At 41.6% G+C, this 7,776-nt stretch overlaps 1 pseudogene; it reads right to left on the bottom strand.

The window, feature by feature from the left end:
• Positions 1-7,437: 7,437 nt before the first annotated feature.
• LOC139563908 (U4 spliceosomal RNA) lies at positions 7,438-7,558 on the bottom strand (annotated as a pseudogene).
• Positions 7,559-7,776: the final 218 nt, after the last annotated feature.

Raw genomic sequence — 7,776 nt, 5'->3', positions numbered from 1 at the left:
TAGACAAACATTGGCAGTAGAATGGCCTTACTGAAGAGCTCAGTGACTTTCAACGTTATAGGATGCCACCTTTCCAACAAGTCAGTGTGTCATATTTCTGCCCTGCTAGAGCTTCCCCGGTCAACTGTAGGTGGTGTTATTGTGAAGTGGAAACGTCTAGGAGCAACAACGGCTCAGCTATGAGGTGGTAGGCCACACAAGCTCACAGAATGGGGCTGCCGAGTGCTGAAGTGAGTAAAAATCAAGCTTCACCATCCGCAGTCCCACGGACGAATCTGGGTTTCAAATCAAAGTTTATTTGTCACGTGCGCTGAATACAACAGGTGTAGACCTTAGAGTGAAATGCTTACAGCTAAATGCTTGGTTTGGCAGATACCAGGAGAACGCTACCTGCCCCAATGCATAGTGCTAACAGTAAAGTTTGGTGGAGGAGGAATAATGGTCTGGGGCTGTTTTTCACAGTTCAGCCTAGGCCCCTTAGTTCCAGTGAAGGGAAATCTTAATGCTGCAGCATACAATTACATTCTAGATTACAATTACATCTACATTATGTGCTTCCAATGCTGTGGCAACAGTTTGGGGAAGACCCTTTCCTGTTTCAGCAAGACAATGGCCCCGTGCACAAAGTGAGGTCCATATATGGTTTGTTTAGATAGGTGTGGAAGAACTTGACTGGCCAGCACAGAGCCCTGACCTCAACCCCATCGAACACCTTTGGGATGAATTGAAACACCGACTGTAAGCCAGGCCTAATCGCCAAACATCAGTGCCCGACCTTACTAATACTCTTGTGGCTGAATGGAAGCAAGTCCCCGCAGCACTGTTCCAACATCTAGTGGAAAATCCTCCCAGGAGAGTGGAGGCTGTTATAGCAGCAAAGGGTGGATCAACTGCATATTAATGCCCATGATTTTGAGATGTTCGACGATGTAGTGTAGCATCGCCACACTGTGCATTCATCGTCAGGGTGTTACTGGGGACGTTTCAAAAATATGAGTTTAACCCTTTACATGGACTCCTCGTAAGGCTTCTGTTTTAAAAAGGGACTCAAACATTCAGCATGTTGTTATTTCTGAACTACTCTGCTTAGACTGAAAACAGAGGGCACTGCCTCACAGCAGGTAGTGGACAGCTCTTCCTGGTATAATGAAGCATAACTTACATTCAGTCTTGGGAGACTCAATGAGCGAGGCCTCAAACGTACCCATTACAGTCGCGCTAATGTCACTGGCATTCAATGTTATATTTTGGTCTCTTTTTGATTAGGCTCCTTCACAAACACCCTAGCACCTCTCTCTCTCTCTCTCTCTCTCTCTCTCTCTCTCTCTCTCTCTCTCTCTCTCTCTTCCATCTCTCTCTCTCTTCCCCCCTCTCTCTCCATCTCCCTCTATGCCCATTCCATTCCCTTTAATTTCACCCTGGGTATGTTGCCGCTGTTTCCATCCCTGATCGGGTGGTAAAAACAAGCACAGTGGGTAATTCACACTATATTAAAAACTGTTGGTGCAACAAAGAACTCTAATTATCAGCCGTAAATTAAAACCCAGAGCTGAGCTTCGTGGTAATAATCACAATCTGTGTGCTTAGTGTAATCCCCCTCTATGCAGACGTTCCTTTCTGAATGCTATACCATTATCAAAAACATATTTCAGCTATTTCAGGCCTAATGTTCATGGAACTTGTATAGGTAAGTATGACAATGAATTATAGAAAGTTCTTATGTTACATTGGGGATGCTGATTAAAATGTTATGATTCCAATAATACCCTAGGAGCTTGGTAAGATAAGCTTTATGTGCATCTAGGTATCCTCTCATGTTGTATTATATTCAATACTTTCTCTGCAACATCAAAACACCATTACTGGGTGTCATTGTGATTCACGGTAAAATATTTCCAGCCACGTCTTTGTTCCTTCCTCCATCTGTTTTGTCATTTTAAGTATTCATGCACTTTAATATATTCCTTATTTCCACAAGAACCTTTAAAGCGATACTTATTGCACACAATTGTCTGCTTTCAACTTTTCCTATCACCGCTTAATACCACAGCATTAGGATTACTTCCTGTTTAAACTTGTGTTATTGTAAACACACAGAAACAGATTATTTGCATAAGTATCATCTAACTCCTGACACATCATGATAGGGGTTCACAGGGTGGAGAAAATATATAAATATAAGATATACTCCATAACTTATTCCAATGCTTTTTATTATAAACTACTTTCTTATTCCATTTTTGGGCATACAATCCATACGTGGTGGGCTTGGTGTTTCTCTGTATGTTTCAGGGTGGTCAGGTTTTGGGGTGTGTGGTGGTGGGTGGTGTATGTGTGTGGGTGTGTAGGTGTGTGTATGTGTGTTTAGTGATGTGTGTGTCTTCGCATTTTTATGCACCGGAGCCCATGTTACTGGCTTTACCTCACATTCAGTCGGACCCTCTTGAATTCAAGCCGATTATGGATAACAACCACATTACAGCGCAATACATCAAAGACCTAGCTTACTGCACAGTGGGGAGCCACTCTGGCAGATTTCACAATTCCAACCATTCGAAGAGCTCTCACTGGAAACATGTTATGCACTAAATGTGTCACATAGAAAAGTGTTTTCTGATCCATTTGACTCCAGACCCTGCCGGTACCGTCTGTTTGTGCTGGTTTCATTAAAAGCCGAGGGATGAGAGGGAGACGGGGAGAGAGAGATAAGGAGAGATTCAGAGATGGACTTGACTATAGTGTTGTAGTCTAGCATGCTAGGGGGCTTAGAGGGGAAATGCATTCATCTGTTTATTAACTACTGATAAGAACATTATAGATGATACCGTAATGAACTAATGTCACTGATTATGAATACAGCCATTATAAATCTGGTATTGTAAACTGGGTGGTTTGAGCCCTGGATGCCAGTTGTGTTGTGCATATGAACAGTCCTTAGCCATGGTATATTGTCCATATACCATACCTCCTCAGGACTTATTGCTTAAGTATAGTAGCATTTGACTTGGCTTTTAAGTATAGTAGCATTTAACTTGTAAGAATTCAAGCACTAAACACAATGAAGAATATAACTGCCCTTATGTCTGTGTCCATTTTTTATTAAATCATGCATACAAATCTGTCTTCTAGTGTGAGTTGTGAACTGTGTTTACTTCCTGTTTCTGTCAGAATGGTTTTTTCAAGTCTGTGTGGTTTGTTGTCTATTCCGGGTTCAATTGTACTTTAATGTAAGACATTGAATGAGTCAAGGATACATCAGTGAGTCTTTGAAAGGTGAACCTCATGTTTTTTTTGGCCCAGGATATGCTTGCATGAGTCTGTTTTCATAAATGCCGGTCAACATATAACATTCACAAACATGATTCATTGACTACTTTTAGCCATTCCATCATTATATATCTGCACGCATGGTCCAAAAACTACTACAGTAAATCTAATTTTACTATTTTCTTCATCACAAAATCTAGATGGATCCAGTTAATTCTCACTCAGTCAAACTGAAAATGAAAGAAAATCCAACCTGGTCTTAGAGAAGATGTGCTAGAAAATAATGGATATATGTTTTGACATGAGTCATAGGGCTAGGATCACATGAAACTAGAATATATTTTGGGGTCGCACTAAGGTAATGTCTCATTGCTCAAACCAATAAAGAGATTGAATTTGTTTATTCTTCAAATGCACATTTCACCCACACAAGTGCATCGTTTCCAAGGATAGTCCTGCGTGTATCTAGGGTTCAATCAGGATTCAGACATCTGCCAAACTAATTTGAGTACCAGTGAATAAATCTGGAAACAGTTATCGCTGTGTTCAGCAGCTGTTTTTTACTCACAGGTGTATAATAGCATGATGCTCAATATGTGTTTATGTATTTGCATAGCACTGTCACCTGTTAGTGCATTTGTTTTCCACCTAGTGTCCATGCTCCTCTATAATAAGGATGGCTTTCCTCCCACAGCCTTCCTAATGACTGTTATCACCCCACTATCTCAAAGCCCAGTCGAGGAGTTGTAATAACCTAGCTAGCACTGTGTGCAGGTGACACAGGATGCAAGGAATGTGTGAGCAAAAACCAACATGTCATTGTGCCACCTACCAACCATGGTAAGTACTGAACAGGAAGAAGACATAGGAAGGAAAATTATCTCACACTGTCTCGAATGGCACATTGTAAGGAGAATTGACATACCTGGCACAGGCAGGTGTTGGTGGCACCAACTATTGTAGGGTTAGTGGAACTAGAGTGGCAATAGTGCTGAATTGACCATTGGCAGACCTAACGGATAGCCCATCTTTCTCTCAATCTTTAGATCTCTTCAGATTGAACTCAGCGCTCAACCACAATGCCGTCGATACACATTGGCAGAGAGAGCAGCTGAGAACCTGCCAAGCTGTTGCCCAAACCCATCGTCAGTCTAGGGAGGTGAGGAGCTGCCAAAAACTCTGCAGCTAATGAGGACAAGATGCTGGGATATTCCTCTTGGCAGTATACAGCAACTGTCTCTGACAAAAGAAAACACACACAGAAATGTTGGCTTACACTCCCAAAGCCCTCTCACCCAGTAACCACCGACCTGCCGTGCCTGAAACTGGGGATATTTCCAGCCAGCTTCTCCATTACTGGGAGCTTCATTACGAGTATTTAGCGTCTATTAAAACACCTATGCTTGGCTGCCTCTCTCTGACCTCGCCTTGCCTCTCTACCACTGCTGCTCATTATAATGGTATAATTGCAGGTAAGCATCCTATAGTATCAACAGGCTTAATTACCAAAAATGAGAAGGGTTCACAGTTCCACCATGCCCCAAATAAACCTGAGCTGCAGAGGGATAAATAACAATTATCGTCATCAGCGCCAGTGTATTTCATTACAGAGGTCAGTCCAACTGTTCAAGTGTCTCGGCGAAATAGAAATGTGTTTTTAATGACTGGATTACCAATCAAAGCTGTTGTTTACAATTCTGCAGTGTGCAGACATACAGCCAATCTGCATGTCAATGTTGGCAGTTTAACCTTGTCCAGATAGATTCTTCAGGTTATCGTCGTATGAGAGTATGATTTATGATTTTTTTATTAGAATCCCAATTAGACAATTTCACATTTACATTTTAGTCGTTTAGAATACGCTCTTACTTAGAGTGAATTCATTTTAAGATGGCTAGGTAGGACAACCACATATCACAGACATAGTAAGTACACTTTTCCTCAAAGTAGTTATCAGAAAGTCAGAGCTGGGTGGGGGGGCGGGGGGTTCAGGAAATGGCCAATGGCGACAGCCAGTCTTCCTGGAGTCCAACACATAACGATAAAGACATTACAAAAATACTATACAATTAAAACATAAATATTACAGAATGATCTATAAACAATAATAGATGAAGAAATAGTAATAGCTGTCAATGCAAAACATTGTAGTTACATTTTACATACTGTTTTTCAGAATGTATATAAGGGAAATCAGGACGAATCTAATGGTTCAATACTACCATGTACAGTATTAGATTCTCACACGTACCCCTCCACCCCACTTTCTTCACATCTAGACATAAAGGGCTCTCCCCCCTCTCCTTTAAAGCCTCTCTTTAAACTGTTCACTAGTCTAAAGCGTTGGGCATGCTTTGGTTCCAGGGGCTTCTCCTCGCTGGATTAAAAAGCCTGTTTTAGAAACTCTTGGATCTGTGTTTACCCTGTGGACAGCCCCTCACAAATATAAACATACATGGCTTACAGAGGTAGCCTACACGTGGAGTGGGATGAAGCTATTTTTTTTCATCTCATGTGAAGGGGTTAAATATGGTACTAATCGGCTGTAAGATATATTTGGTCATCCCTCAGCTGCTAATATGCCCTAACTGGATGTATATATTGTATGGGAATGCTCTTACTTTCTGACGTCTAACCTGGCTCTGAACCGGCAAATTTCTCTTGCACTTGATCCTTCCATTTTCTACGTTTTAGGTATTTTCAAACCCCTTAAAGCTTCTTAGTAACAATTGGTCGATCAAAGCCACGCAGCCCACCGAGCCGCTCCTGAATTGGAGCACAAGTTTAGGATTGTCTGAAAGGAGAGTAGGACACAATAAAATGGTATGTTTGCCTCTGACCTGACTCAATAAACCAAATGTGTTATTCTTGAACTGAAGCACGAACACTGTGTAGACTTTAGAATTGTTTTCTTCAATCGTATTATAGGTCTTTTAAAGGATCCTATTTGAATGTTTTGAACCAGATCTAAACCGTTCACCATAATCTATGGTTTAAAGCACAAAGCCAGGCTACACACCATGTGACCTCCAGTTACTGGCATTAGAAGTAGTATTGTCCAGTAGAACCCCTTAGCTCCTATCTAAAGATAAACCCATGTTATCAAAGTCACCTTATGAGCTTTTAGATCCCACATACCTATTGTCATGACACCTAGTGAAACCCGCTATAGTCAGTAAACACATCTACAAGGATGAATGTTTTCATGAAAACAGTTCTAATATTATTTCGACAATTGAATTACACCAATAATATAAAGAAAGTATAAAAACAGTAAATATATATATAATATATATATATAAAGAACAGTAAAAAGGAACTGCTGCTGTCATCATGACCTAGCCAGGCCTAACCATAAAACCAACTGAATGAAAATGTAATTGACCTAGGCTTTGTGTGTGTGTGTGTGTGTGTGTGTGTGTGTGTGTGTGTGTGTGTGTGTGTGTGTGTGTGTGTGTGTGTGTGTGTGTGTGTGTGTGTGTGTGTGTGTGTGTGTGTGTGTGTGTGTGTGTGTGTGTGTGTGTGTGTGTGTGTGTGTGTGTGTGTGTGTGTGTGTGTGTGTGTGTTATTTGGCGGGCCAGGGGAGGGAGGGGCAAGGTATCAAAGATCACACAAAGTGTATGACAGCTGACAATTTCAGGCTTTTGATTAGGATTTGTTGATATGAACAGTCCCCGGGTCTCTCCAAACTGTCTCCAGGGATTCTGGGCTGGCTGGCTGTGTAACAGACGGAACAAACCGCCAGTTGACAGAATCATCACGTGGTACAGGGGCTGTCTTCCAACCGCCTTCTCTACCTCCCCTCCCGCTGAAACCCTGGTAATTAGAGAGTCTGGGCAACATGCAGAAACAGCAGCCACAGTGAGCACCATGTCATGGGCAGTGCCAATTATGCTGCGGCCATTTTGCTTGTGGATGCAACTCCTTCAGTACAGTAGTGCTTGTTGTAATGACACACACACAGGCTACACATACAGTACACGTACACACACGGGCACGTACACACACACGTACACACACACAGACACGTACACACACACACACACGCAGACATCATTACTGGACAATTACACTAGCTATTTTTGTACACTATTTTTAATGCAGAACTAATCCTTACAGATACGGTGCTTATTATTTAGCAGTATGTCACCTCAACTGTCAGGCTGAAACCATAAGATGATGCTGCTCAATATTGTCATCTTTTAAAAAATAAAAATATGTTTTTTTTTTGTTGCAATAATCACGCCTCAGATGGACTTCATAGGCTATGATATCGCCTCTGCGAAATAATATTGTCATCTTGACTGTATAACTTTCTCAAGGTGCTCACCTCTACACCTCTTGTTTACGTCAGACACAAATCACATGGCAGCTACTGTCATTACTAACGACACTCTCACACACAGTAGCAAGGTAAGACTGGAGATCCATTTTAGCTTAATCTTCAGGTTTTTTTTGGCTACATTTTTTGAGGGGTGTTGGATGAATGCTCACTTGCGTTATGTATAC

Source organism: Salvelinus alpinus, chromosome 34 (assembly GCF_045679555.1).
Source record: "Salvelinus alpinus chromosome 34, SLU_Salpinus.1, whole genome shotgun sequence".
NCBI lineage: Eukaryota > Metazoa > Chordata > Actinopteri > Salmoniformes > Salmonidae > Salvelinus > Salvelinus alpinus.
The sequence above is the reverse complement of the archived record's forward strand: the minus strand, read 5'-3'. Positions and strand labels throughout refer to the sequence as shown.